At 37.1% G+C, this 14,519-nt stretch overlaps 1 protein-coding gene across 2 annotated transcripts in view; it reads left to right on the top strand.

Annotated features, from left to right (window-relative positions):
* The window catches only part of Gabra3 (gamma-aminobutyric acid type A receptor subunit alpha3), a 250,595-nt gene that overhangs the window by 26,743 nt on the left and 209,333 nt on the right, over positions 1–14,519 (top strand). The window contains exon 2 of one of the 2 annotated variants that reach the window (XM_036174562.1): positions 2,389–2,523. The exons of the other annotated variant lie outside the window; for it this stretch is intronic. The gene's annotated coding sequence lies outside the window, so the exon portion shown is untranslated. The remainder of the gene's footprint in view (positions 1–2,388; positions 2,524–14,519) is intronic. 2 annotated transcript variants of the gene reach the window in all.

Here is a 14,519-nt window from a genome sequence, read left to right as displayed (position 1 = left end):
CTTGAAATTTTTCTTACATGCCATTGCTGAATTTGTGTAAGGTGATTTCTAGCCATTGTTTGCTAGAGGGTTTGGTTATGAGTACGTTGAAGTTCTGTAGATGGCCTTCCTGTATTTCTGGGATCTACTACTACAAGGAACAGTGATTTTAAAGTGATGAATCACCCCTGTATTCTCTGGCAAAACTCTGCTTGGTCAAGCTATATCATGCTTGGTATGTATTTCTGGGATCTGTTGACTACTACTTTGTCAGGATATTTTTTGCATGTGTTTTTTGAGTATGTGGATCTTTTTATATAATGAATTTTTAGTTATGTACAGAGTTATTCTGACCTTATAAACTGAGCTAGAAATGTTCCTGCTTAGATTTTGTACAAAAGTTTGAGTGTAAAGACAGTATTATTTCTTCTTCAAAATCTTCACATAATTCATGACTCAAGTCAAGAATTTAAACCTCAGAGTTAAGTGTAAGTTTGTTTTCTTTAATAGATAAAGTGCTGTACAAGTTATTTATTTCTTCTTGAATGAGAGGTAATAATTGGCAAGAAATTTCTTCATGGGATTTCCTTATCACCCTTGTAATGTTTGGAATGTATAGTGTCACACTTCCATTTCTAATAATGGTAGTTTTTATTTAAGTTGGTTTAGTCTGGTAGTGTTGAAGATTTGGATTCACTCTTGAAGTTTGATTCTTGTCAGTTATATGTTTTCAGTTAGCCTACAGATAGCTATTAATGTTCTTATCTTGATGCATTATTTCTTTTCTTATCATTTTTGATAGACTATACAATTTAATATTGATTAGCCATGGAAATAGAGAAGTCCTCTCTTATTCCTACATTGAATGACATTATTTATAATGTATCCCCATAGACATAGGATTTGCTGTAAATTTTTGGTAGTTCTCATTCATCAAATGAAGAATGTTTCATTGTATTTATAATTTGCTAAAATTTATTTTCATAGCTGAAATAATCTAGTTGCATACCTTTCAACTATCAAGATGCTTATGTACTTATTTCCTTATAGCATGTGTATATATTTTAATAATTACTGTGTTCTATTCAACGCCTTGCTTCTCATTTTTTGTCAGATTTACAAATTGCATTGCTAGACTATTTAGTATTGAACTATTCCTATTTTTTCAACCAATGTATTTGATTCTAGAGTATATGTGGCTCAATTTATCTTTTCTGTCTAAAAACTATATTCATGTTCATCTACTAATCAGCTCTGCATTGCTACAGTGAAATATCTGACAGGGATTATGTGTGAAGTAAAAATAAGTTTATTAGTTTACAACTTTGGAGAACAAGTTCAGTAAAGAGCATCCCTTAGTTATATTGACTCATGTCAAATGGTGGGTAGTAGTCAGAGGGGTATATATAGGAACTATTTTTTGTGACAGGACCTCTCACTGACTGAACTTGGAGCTAAGTGATTTGGCTGCACTGACCAGCCAGTTAGAGTCAAAGATTCTCCTGGTCTATGACTCCCCAGTACTGAGATTCTAGGCACACACTCAGCACAATGTAAGAACTGGGACTAGAATTCATGCCCTCATTCCTACTAAGCCATTTCACTTTTAATGATTTTAATTTTAGGTTTTTACTTTTAATTTCTTTTGAGATTTCATTTATACTATTTTATATATTTGAGTGTTTATCTACATGCATATTTGTGTACCACGTTCGTGTCTGGTACCATAGAGGCCAGAAGAAGGCATTGGATCTTCTGAGGCTAGAGAGTTATAGATAGTTGTGAGCCACTATGTGGTTGCTGGGAATTGAACACAGGTCTTTTAGAAGAGCAGCCAGTGCTCTTAACTGCTGAGTATTCTCTCTAGCCTCCCATCTTTATTTATTTATTTATTTATTTATTTATTTATTTATTTATTTACTTACTTACTTACTTACTTACTTACTTATTTATTTATTTGCTTTTTTGAGGCAAGGTCTCTCTACAGAGCACTGGTTGTCCTGGAAGTTGCTGTATAGACCAGGCTGGCCCCAAACTCACCTGACTCTGCCTCCCATCTTCTGGAATTAAAGGTGTGTGCCACCAAGTCTGGTCTAGATACATTTAGTAATATAGCTTTAATGAATTTTACCCTTGTACAGTCTTTTATTTCCAAATTTCTTATAAAGACATATGTTTGGTCTTTCTTTTTCATATGAGAGGCTTTCCTGCTGCATCCTGTTTTTTTTTTTTCTTTATGTGTTCTTATGTGCAGCATCCTCTGAATGGAAGGAGGCTGTTAAGGGTCAAGAAGTTAAGAAAACTTACCAGGAAGGCCAAAAACTTACAAGATATGCAAGGCCCCTACACAGTGTTATGAAAGGAATGAACAATGTCTTGGGAGCACAGATTCTCTGATTCTTCTTGCAGAGCTGCCTGCTAGACACTGAGCTCCAGAGAAGCACCTTTTATGAATCTTCGTTCATGTGAGGGTAGGTTTTTCAGTGATGCAGCTGCTTTTGAGTCACCCATGCTCTTGAACAACCTGTCACTCCTGCTCCTCCTGTAAGTACCCAAAGAAATTCATTATTTCACCAAGCTACACTGTAGCTGGAGAGATTCTCTCCAGGTGCCACCAAGCCTCCTGTGGTCCCACAACCCATGTATAAAATAATCACTCAGATGCTTATATTACTTATAAACTGTATGGCCATGGCAGGCTTCTTGTTATCTACTTCTTCTATCTTAAATTAACCCATTTCTATTAATCTATAACTTGCCATGTGGCTTGTGTCTTACTGTACCTTACATCTTGCTTGTCATGGCAGTGGTTTGGCAGCCCTCTCTGACACTGCCTTCCACTTCCCCAACTTCTCTTCTCTGTTTGTCCCATCTATACTTCCTGCCCAGCTACTGGCCAATCAGTGTTTTATTTTAACCAATCAGAACAACATATTTGACATACTTGAACATCCCACAGCACTACACTCTGGTAAAATAATGTTTGCCATTGGTGCTATATTCATTAGTTTTTTTGTTTTGTTATTTTGTAAACTTGACATAAGCTAAGGCCACTGGGAAGAGAGCATCCCAACTGAGAGAACACACAATTGGATTTCCCTGTAGGCAAGACTGTGTGGCTCTTGGTTGTTGATTGATATGCAAGAGTCCAGACCTTGTGGATATTGTCACCGCTGGGTAAATAGTCCTGGCTTGTATAATGAAGTAGGCTGAATAAGCAATGATGGACAAGGCAGTAAATAGTATTCCTCAGTGACCTCTGCTTCAGTTCCCACCTCCAGATTCCTGCCTTGAGTTCCTGCTCCAACTTTCCTTCATGACGAACTATAGGGTCTAAACTGAAATAAACCCTTTCCTCCAAAGTTGCTTTTGGCCAGAGTGTTTTAGGACAGAAACAGAAACCAAACTAGAAAAGGTGCCCTCTGTGACATAAATAGACATTTGTGTTTTCTCAGGAATGGTTACATAACACAATATGAGTGAAACATTAAATACTGACTAGAATTATTAGAATTATCGTTAACTGCTGAGAATGGGCTTTTAATGTTTTTTTGTTTGTTTGTTTGTTTGTTTTTGTTTTGATGTAGTGTAAATATATGTAGCACAAATCTTAAAGGTCTTGTTAATAAAAACAAACCTGGAGCCAAGTACTGGGGTCAATGCTGGAAGTTCAGAGAAGCAGAACAAGCCACAACCACCTCACCTTGCTAATATCTCAGCTGATCCTGTTTCCTCAGATTGGATACTTCTCAGCTGAACTGTGCTGCTCAAAAGCCTAAAAGCTTAACCAGCTCTAGTTCCTGGTCCTCACACCTTAAATACCTTTCTGCTTTCTACCATCACTTCTTGGGATTAAAGGCTCACTTTCTGGGATTAAAGGCGTGAGTCACCGTGCCTGGCTGTTTCCAGTGTGGCCTTGAACTCACAGAGATCTAGATGGATCCAGAAGTCTCTGGAATGCTAGGATTAAAGGCATGAGTGCTACCATTTTCTAGCCTCTGAATCTAGTGGCTGTTCTGTTCTCTGACTCCAGATAAGTTTATTATGATGCACAATATATTGGGGAACACAATACTACCACAAATATCTTTAGATACTTTCTCTTAGATTGAAAAGATTTAAAATATATGGATAATGTATGTGTCATTTTCAGAGAAACAGACTTATTTTTTTGCATTTTTGGTGATAAGGTTGGAGGTGTATTAAACATTGTTATTTTGTTGATGTTTTTGTTTCATTTTCTTTTCTCTTTATCTTTATTTGTTCATGAATTAAAATAAGTTGATTTACTGTTACTTCAGTGTAATTTTATCTTGAAACAAGCAAATTCAATCCATCATTGTTAACCACAAATGTTTCAAGGTTCTGTTGATAATATTCTGTAGATTTCCTTGTTATCTCTTACAGTTAGTTCCTGTTACCAATTCTGTAAGTACACTCTTCTAGTTTGTCATGTATGCAAGTGCCTGTCTTTTTGCCATCACTACTGTTACATGATGTTTAAATAAGCATACAAGTTCATATGTGAGATACACATACACACACACATATTATATGTATATACAGTGTGTATGCATTGGTTATTGGCCATTATCACTGTTCTATACCTATTAGGCTTTGGTGGGAGAGTATAAGTCTCTTTAATTTTTATCAATTCCTCTGATGTGTCTTGTTTTAATTTTCAAACAGGTCTTAAAATTAACAAATTCTTTGGCTATATTGAGTGTGCAGTTTATGTTGACATTTGAACTTTTGTTTTAGAGTCTCCAGTCTTGACTTAGAGTATTCATAGTTTTCATTTGAAAAATGAGCATTTCTTATTTCTGTGGCTTTTCTATTTTAAAACCTGTTGTTCCTGCTTTTCATAGCTCTTAGTCCCCTAGTTCTTTGATGACGCAAAATCTATTTACTGTTAAGTCCCTTCCAAATGCTATGTTTCTCCAGGATTATAATTTCATGTTTGTTGACTATTATTTTCTCAAGACATTCTTGGTAGTCTTGGCAATTCTATATCACCTCAAATGGAAAAATTAATGGTTTTTCTTTCCCTAGCTGTCACTATTTTTCTTATATCTGGCCAGACTGTTTTATTCAATCAGCTTGTTAGTTCAGAAGTGGTTCTTATACTCACAGCTTGAGGCTTTTGTTCCTTCAGGATAGCCGAAGTCCAGGTTTTGAGCTAGTAGGTGGTATGATGTGAGCCCTAGATATATAATTATCTGTCTGACCTCCTAGACTATACCTCAGTTGGCTGCCTTGGCTTCTTGTACTGTTCATAACATATTTAAAGTTATTCTGTATAGAGGTACCTGCCTCATCTTCTTATTTCTTGCAATGACTTATTTTTCCTAACCTGTCACTTTTTCAATAATACTGGTTTATGGTACTACACTCTGCTTTAGCTCCAAGGGTGAGTGAGCTATATTTTTCTAGCTTTGTGGATATGTTTCATTTCCTTTCTCTTTTATAATTGTGATTATGCTTTGGTTTTTAATGTATGCCTTATTATTTAGCAATAATCCCTATAATTTATGTTTGGGGCTGACATAGGGTATTTCTCCAGTGTGAAATGTTGCTGGCTTGATGTGATCTTGGGATTTCTAGGTGGATAACAAATTCTTCAGATAATCATGACTCATTATCTGAGTCATGAATTAAGGCAAAATATGGTGGCATTGTGTTCCCTGAAAAATTGTGCAGGACGGCCACAATATTAAACATGAGGATAGGCAGTGGTAGCACACGCCTTTAATCCTAGCATTTCAGACACAGAAATAACTCTGGATCTCTTAGTTCAAGGCCACAAACAGCCAGGCATGGTGACACACGCCTTTAATCCCAGAAATCCAGCTTTTAATCCCAGGGAGTGACTCCAAAAAGTAGAAAGATATATAAGGCATGAGGACCAGAAACTAGAAGCTTTTGTCTGATTAAGCATTTTTCTGGTTAAGCTTTTAGGCTTTAGAGCAGCACAGTTCAGCTGAGAACCATTGGGATGAGGACACAGAAGTTTGCAGTTTGAGGAAACAAGACCAGCTGAGGAACTGGCGAGGTGAGGTAGCTATGGCTTGTTCTGCATCTCTGATCTTCCAGCATTCACCCCAATAACTGGCCTCAGGTTTGATTTTATTAATAAGAACTTTTAAGATTCCTGCTACAGCAAACTGATCTTGGTTAGTTTTCTCTGTTGAACTTGCAATCACAGATTGCATTGTTCACATATCTGAGCATTTATTGTTCTAGGGTATAAAGCAACAGAGACATGAGTCCACTGAAGTTGAATACAAGCAGTTTTTTTAACTATGGGAGAAGGAATATTGGGCTTGTCTGAAACTTGGGGCTCAAATTAATAGCAAGGAATTTTGGAAATTGGATGGATGGCAATTCCTACCTTAGCAAGAAACATTTTGTGTCGAAGGAAGGAGAAATGACAAAAGTGTGGAAAAGATCATGGTAGGAGCTTTAAGCAGAAATAGATCTGAAGCAACTAATCCTTAGGTTGAAGGCAACTGTTCTGGTAGGTTTGGAATGAGACTATTGGAAATGTTTGCTGTGGTTTCAAGCAATTTCTAAATTGGCCAGACACCATGCTGTTGCAGTAGAGAGAGTGAAAGCAGTCTGGCATGAGAAACTGATACAAGAATTGAGTTGAAGATATAAGATTTTGCTAATTCTTTAAGGACTTTGTGGGCCAGATTCAATCTTTCCTCCAAGAACAGTAGGGGGCCTTCCAATTGTTTTAAACAAGGGAGTGAAGTAATTTGATTTGCATTTTAACGGTCCCTTCTGGTTGCTGTGTGAAGGATGGATTAATGCAGCAAAAGGGTAGTTAGAATGAATGTGAAAAGACCACTAAGGCTGTTTTAGCTAAGGTGGCATGTGGAGAGAGAAGATGGGTTTGAAAGGTATATTAGAAAGTTGGTGGAAATATCTGGTGGAATATTTGGCAAACACTAGGACATCTGGTGTAAGTGAACTTGCACTTTTGCTTGCATTTGTGATTTCCTACCAGTTTTTATGATCTGTCTGTAGCTGGAGTTTTCTCCAGTCCTGCCCAGCACCATGGACCCTGCAACCACTTATAAAATAATCACTCAGAAACTTATATTAATTAAACTGCTGGGCCATTAGCTCAGGCCTACCACTGACTAGCTCTTACACTTAGCTCAGCCCATTTCTCTTAATCTATATGTCGCCACGTGTTCCATGGCTTTACCTGTGTGCCATTACATGTTGCTCCCTGGATGGTGAGCTGATGTCTTCTGACTCAGCCTTTCTCTTCCCAGAAATCTCCTTGTCTGTTTATCCTGCCTATACTGCCTGCCTGGCTAACTGGCCAATCAACGTATTATTTATCCAGAGCAATATCCACAGCATCTGTCTTTAGCACTCATATCAACAGATTTATTGTTCTTTCCTGTCTTTTAATTTGACTCTTTTTCAACATCAGCCTTTTGCTTTCTTTCATTGTCACAAGGGCTTAGCTGTGATTTTGTGCCAGAATCCCACAATAACATACTTGTTTTCTCTCCCTGCTTTCTACATTGGTCCATTAATAACATTGTTCATTTTCAGTGGTCCTTTTTTTTTTAATTTCCTAACTTCTTGTTTGTTTTCAATACATTTTTCTCAATTTCCAGCTGGAACTAGCTTGAAACAAACTCTCTTGCTCTTAGGGAGTGGGTGTGTGCTTGCCAAATGTTTATAAGAACTATCTCATTGTGCAAGTGCCATTCCAGCTGCCTTAACACCCTGGCAGGAAGAACTAAACATTTAATTTTAGAACCCACTCTCATCTTTACTTGTGATTTTTTTCCTGTCTTCTGAGTGCTTGTACAGAAATCTAAAACTACTGCAGTCTCCAAACACTACAAAATTGCTCCCGGTTATATGCTTAGTGGGCACCGGAGGCTGGGAATTCATATATATGAATGAATCATTCCTCTCTTTTGAGTCAGGTCTGCAGATTCCCCATTTTTAGATAAATGCAGACTTCCTGAACTATATACATTACACATTCCCATTTATAGTCCCTGAACTCTAGGGACAAACTACAAATCTGTATTTACTCTTTAGTCTACAACTTTGTTGTCTTCCTGCAGCTTCATTTAGGACTACTAGTAAGGTGGTTTTTTGGAATGGGGATAGGACACCACCCATTGCATAGTCATAGCAGCCCCAGCTCTGAATCCGTGTCTGCATGTGTTGGAACCTGGAAGCTAAACTCCAATGGATTATGTCACTCTATTCACTCTTAGGAGCCCAGTGGTAAATCAGGTCAACAGCCTAAGGAGAGTTCGCAAATGAGACAGGGTAACATATGTGTATATGAGTGATAGATGTCAAGATACTTTGATGTGTTGTCTCCCAGTCAGAGTTTGGCTATATTATGGGCAGAACTGACAAATTCAATGTTCATTTTTTTGAACTTTTGTGTGATTGATCTCTATAAGCTTCTTAGAATACTCAAAATCTTTTTGGTGTTTCTCTGTGTAGCCCTGGCTGTTCTGGAACTTGCACTGCAGACCAGGGTGGCTTTGAATTCACAGAGATCTGCCTGCCTCTGCCTCTGGTGTGCTGGGATTAAAGGTGGGTGCCATCATGCTCTTGGGACCCCTTTCCTTCTACTGGGTAGCCTCCTCAAGCCTTGATATGACAATTTGTGCCTAGTCTTATTATAACTTGTTATGCTATCTTAGTTGATATCCCTTGGAGGCTTGCTCTTTTTTGAAGGGAAAAGGGGGAGGAGTATATTTGGAGGACAGGGGAAGTGGTGTGGGAGGAATGGGAGGAGTGGAGGGAGGGGAAACTGCAGTCTAGTTGTAATGTATGAGAGAATAATTTAAAAAAAAAGAATACTTGTAGTTAGAGTTTTCCTGCCTGGCTCACAGTCAGGACAAATCTCTCTCACCCGCCAGGCCCATAGATGCTCAGAACCAACCAAGTAAACACACAGAAACTTACATTGTTTACAAACTGTATGGCTGTGGCAGGCTTCTTCTTATCTCTTCTTCTATCTTAAATTAACCCATTTCTATTAATCTATACTTTGTCACGTGGCTTATGGCTTACCATTACCTTACATCTTCCTTGTCATGGCGGCAGCTGGCAGTATCTCTCCGCCCCAGCCTTTACTTCCCAGAATTCTCTTCTATCTTGTCCCACCTATACTTCCTGCCTGGGCACTGGCCAAACAGCATTTTATTTATACAGAGTGATATTCACAGCAAATACTTAAGTTCTAACCACAGTAATGAAATTTTTCTTGGTTGGTAATCAAAATTTTTTTCCTTTCCTCATCACCTCTTCATTATATGAACTATCTCAGCCCACTGAGTTAGACTTTGAGGATTAATGGATTTTATGCTCCCTGGATCTTATCATCTAAAATGGAAAGGATACTTTGAACAAGGAATTTTCAGGTGATCTTAATGCTTTGGAGATATAACAAAGGGTGTTCTAAAGTAATAAAAATTCAGACCTAGCCTAACTGGGGACACAAGAGGCAGCACTGGTTCTTTACTGGAGTAATACTGAAGCATAGAATGTGAAGATCTGGAGCTTCTAGCAAGTCCAGCAATGGTGAAAAAGGAAGTGGTTAAAAATATTTCATGGAGAATAAGACATGCTCTGCAGAGGTTTTAATCATGGGAAACACAGATTACATTCTAGAAGGTAAGAGGATAAGAGTGGAGAAATACAGTATTACGCAAATCATGTCATGCAGTGTTTAGACCCTATTCCAAACTCATGGAGAGTCACTGAAGGGCTTTAAAAGAGGGAATGATATGGTTCAATTTGCAGTTTCAAAACTAATTATGGCAGTAAGGAATGAATTGGTTGTCAAGAAAGTCAAAAGTATAAATGGGGAAGAATTAGTTAATGAGACCTAACAATGATACTTCTGTGTATGGTGGTGTTAGGGTGGATAGAGAAGAGGGAGATAATTAGAAGCTACTTATATTGAATATATTAGCCTACCCTGTAGCATGAATTGCTAGAAGGTCTTATTAATAAGATCAAACCTGGAGCCAGGTATTGGGGTGAATGCTGGAAGATCAGAGAGACAGAACAAGTCACAACCACCTGACCTTGCCAATTCCTCAGCTGATCCTGTTTCCTCAGACTTGAAGCTTCTGAGTCCTCATCCAAATGGATCTCAGCTGAACTGCTACTCAAAAGCTTAACTAGGCTCTAGTTCCTGATTTTCATGCCTTACATAACTTTCTGCTTTCTGCCATCACTTCCTAGGATTAAAGGCGTAAGTCACCATGCCTGGCTGTTTCTAGTGTGGCCTTGAATTCACAGAGATCCAGATGGATTTCTGCCTCTGGAATGTTAGGATTAAAGGCATGAGTGCCACCATTTTCTAGCCTCTGTATCTAGTGGCTGTTCTGTTCTCTGACCCAGATAAATTTATTAGGGTGCACAATACTTTTGAGACCACAATACCACCACATTGTGGGCAGTGGTGGTCTTTAATCCCAGCACTTAGGAGGCAGAAGCAGGTGGCCTAGTCTACAGAGTGAATTCTAGGACAGCCAGGGCTACAAAGAGCAACCCTGTCTCAAAGATCAAAAACAATTTTTTTTTAAATGGTATTTCTGTGTGTGTGAGGCAGGATTTTCCCTTCTTCTCCTTCCTTCACACAAATAAACAAACAAGCTGAAGGAAGTTGTTTTTTTTTTAAAGAAAAAAAGTCCATGTATTATTTAACCAGTCATACACCAAAGGAATTTTTAAAGCCACAAATACAGTCAGTCTACAAAGTAAATCTGGAGTCATGAACCTCTACAACAGCTGTAGCATCTTGTTTGTGCTCTTTTCTAAACAGATGTGCAGACTTTAATTCCATGTTTGATAACAGTTGAACAAAACTGACAATAAATATTCTAACAACAGTTTTTTAAAAAGACTAAATGGTACCTGAAAGCAGACAGGGGTCTATTTGGTGGGGGAGGAAGGAAAATACCAGGGGAGGGGGTGCACATGAAGGAGAAGGAGTTGTGGGGGAGGGAATATGATGGAGCTGTAGGGGAACTGACACTATAACGATCAAATTATCATGAAATTGTCTTAAGTTTGCACGATACAGTTTTAAAAAGTAACAAAAAAAAGCCACTAAGTGGTAAATGTTATTTGCAGTTGGTAAAATACTCCATTATCCACACTGATATAAATTTTGTATAATTTGTTTTACTTATATTTACAAGTTTAAGATCCTCATTCTCTCTCTCTCTCTTTTTTTTTTTTTGACTAACAGACACACAAAACTATAGAGGGATAATAAAGGAACCAAAAATCCCAATAAACCAATAGGCAAACTTCATAATAAACAACCATAAAGAGGCCCAAAACATTGCTATTGGTATTTCTTTTCAAACATTACTGTCCTGGTGGGTGGCAGCAGTGTTCCGCTCCATGATGCTTTCTCCCATTTTACACAAGCACTTGTATACATGCACATACACACAAGTGCCCTGTTGCTGCACTTAAATAATAAAACAAATACTTAAAAGAGTAAATAAGTATGTGAATCAAACATTTACTGATAAGTGATATAGAAAGTTATTTTAAATTATTTTTATTTGCAAATATTTTCACCATTTATTTAAGATTGAAGCAAATTGAAATACTAATGAGATGAATATTCTTTTATTTTTACATAAAGAATTCATTAATTTAATGCTGTAGAATGTAGAGCATCTTCAGCATCTTTCAGAGTCCCTCAACACATATATTTTTCTTTTGTTAAAAATAGTTTTTTTCATACAATGTATTCTGATTACTGTTTTCCCTTCCTTGACTCTTTCCATCTGAATCCATACCCTTTCTTACTTTTATTAGAAAACAAAGGCATCTAAGGAATAATAATAACATAAAATATGATAAAACAAAAGCAAGTCAAAACAGGACAAAATAAACAGAAGAAAAGGGCCAAAGAAATTGCATGAGAAACATTATAGATGCAGAGACACACTCATTCACACACCCAGGAATCTCGTAAAACACTAAACAGGAAGCCATTATATATCTGCAAAGGATATGTAAGGTAGGGAGAAAAAGGCCTGACCTAACATTATAAGACAAAGAATCTCCAACAATGCTTCTGCCTTTGTTTTGTGTTGGCCATCCATTGCTGGACATAGGATTTTAGCTATAGTAGTGTTTATTGTATGAGCATGGGTGTCCTTATGTTTGGGACATAGATGTTAAGAATTGCAATGTCCTCTTGGTGAAATTTTTCTTTGATGAGTAGTGTCCTTCCCTATGGCTTCTGATTAGTTTTAGTTTGAAGTCTTATTTTGTCAGAACTTAAATGGCTACACCAGCTTGTTTTTAAAGTGTATTTGATTAGAACATGTATTTTATGTCCTTTTACTCTGAGGTCATGTCTATCCTTGATGTTAAGATGTATTAATTGGATGAAACACAGGAAGGGATTCTGTTCTCATATCCAATTCTGGACCTTTTTATTGGAAACTTGAGACCATTGATGTTGAGATTTATCAATGAGCAGTGTTTTGTTGATTACCATTATTTTGTTGTTGTGGTAAAGGTTTTTTTCCCTTCTTTTGATATTCTGATCTGGGATTATTTATTCCTTGTGTTTTCTTGGGTGTGGTTAATATATTTAGGTTGGAGTATTCATTCTAGTACCTTCTGTAGGGCTGTATTTGTAGACAAATACTGATTAAATTTGTTTTTATCATGGAATGTCTTATTTTCTTTATTTACAGTGATTGAAAATTTTTCTGGTTCTAGTAGTCTGGGATGGCATCTGTGATCTCTTAGAGTCTGCAGCCCATCTGTCCAGGACATTCTGGCTTTTAGAGTCTCCTTTGAAAAGACAGATGTAATTCTAATAGCTCTGCCTTTATATGTTACTTGGTCTTTTCCCCTTGCAGATTATAATACTGTTTTGGGTTTTTTTTTTAGTGTTTTTATTAATATGTTTTTTGGGGAATTTCTTTTCTGGTCCTGTAGGCAGAATTTTCTTTCCCACTCACCTTTTCCCATATAGCCAGCAGCTGGTTCCTAAATAATTGACTTTGAGGTTTAATATTACTTATAAATGCTCAGTTGGTAGCTCAGGCTTATGACTAACTAGCTCTTACACTTAAATTAACTCATAATTCTTATCTATAATTAGCCACATGGCTTGGTACCTTTTCTCGAAATGACATTCTCATCTTGCTTCCTCTGTGACTCCTTGACTCTGCTCTTCCTCTTCCCATCATTCTCAGTTTGGCTTTCCCATCTAACTTCCTGCCCAGCTACCAGCCAATCAGTGTTTTATTAAACCAATTTGAATGACAAATCTTTACAGTGTACAAGAGGATTATTCCACAGCATGGTCCAGTCTAAGTAATGTTCTGTATGGTTTCTTGTACCTTGATAGGCATCTCTTTTTTTAAGGTTAATGAACTTTTCCCCCATGATTATGTTGAAAATATTTTCTCTGCCGTTGACATGGGTTTCTTCTCTTTCCTCTATCTCTATTACTACTAGATGTTGTTTTTTCTTGTTGTCCCAGTTTTCCTGTATGTTTTGTGCCAGGATTTTTTTTTTTGAGACAGGGTTTCTCTATGCAGCTTTGCGCCTTTCCTAGAACTCACTTGGTAGCCCAGACTGGCCTCAAACTCACAGAGATCTACCTGCTCTGCCTCCCGAGTGCTGGGATTAAAGGCATGCGCCACAACTGCCCAGCCAGGATTTTTTTAGATGTAACATTTTCTTTGATTGAGGTATCCCTTTCTTCTATCTTGTTTTCAATACCTGAGATTCTTTCTTCCATCTCTTGTATACTGTTGGTGAGGCTGAGGTTCCTATTCAAGTTCCTATATTTTTCACTTCAACTTTTCTTCATGTAATTACATTTCTTATATGCTACATATAGGCTTCCTTAAGTCAATATAATTGTCTTTAATCTGAGCATTTAGTCATTGTATATTATAATTATTTCTATATTTCATTGTAAATATTCATTTTTATGGAATATTTTCTACTTTTCTGAACACCTTTAAAAATGAGTTTAGTGGGCAAAGGACTCTGTCATTATTGTTGTCCAATATCTGTGTATGACCTGGCATATTGTAGAATGTATAAGTAGAGCCATGTGGCTTGAGAGGCTAAATGGGGGAAGCTATTGACAAATCAGATTTTTAAACTTGACCTTGGCTATGGTGTTTAGGGTAGATCACTGAGGTAGGGAATCCTGGAAAAAATTTCTATCTGGTTTTAGAAGAATATAGGGAGGGACCCAGAAAAACAAATTCATTTACATAGTAGAAAATAAGATAAGTTAGACATGGTGGCATATTTCTGTAATTTCCCACTCTAGAAGCTAACTTCTTATGATCACAAGTTTGAGGCTACTGCCTCCTTCCTCAACATATAAAGATGTAAAACAGAAATGCTATTCTTATCACAGTATGCATGAATGGCATTTTTTTGTCCCATACCATAGTCTACTAATAAGCTAGCTTCCAAGTTAATGTATTAGTCATCATTCTTCAGATTTAGAATTCAAATGTCTT

The sequence above is a fragment of the Onychomys torridus genome, chromosome X, assembly GCF_903995425.1.
Source record: "Onychomys torridus chromosome X, mOncTor1.1, whole genome shotgun sequence".
Taxonomy (NCBI): domain Eukaryota; kingdom Metazoa; phylum Chordata; class Mammalia; order Rodentia; family Cricetidae; genus Onychomys; species Onychomys torridus.
This window is presented reverse-complemented; position numbering and strand designations above follow the sequence as displayed.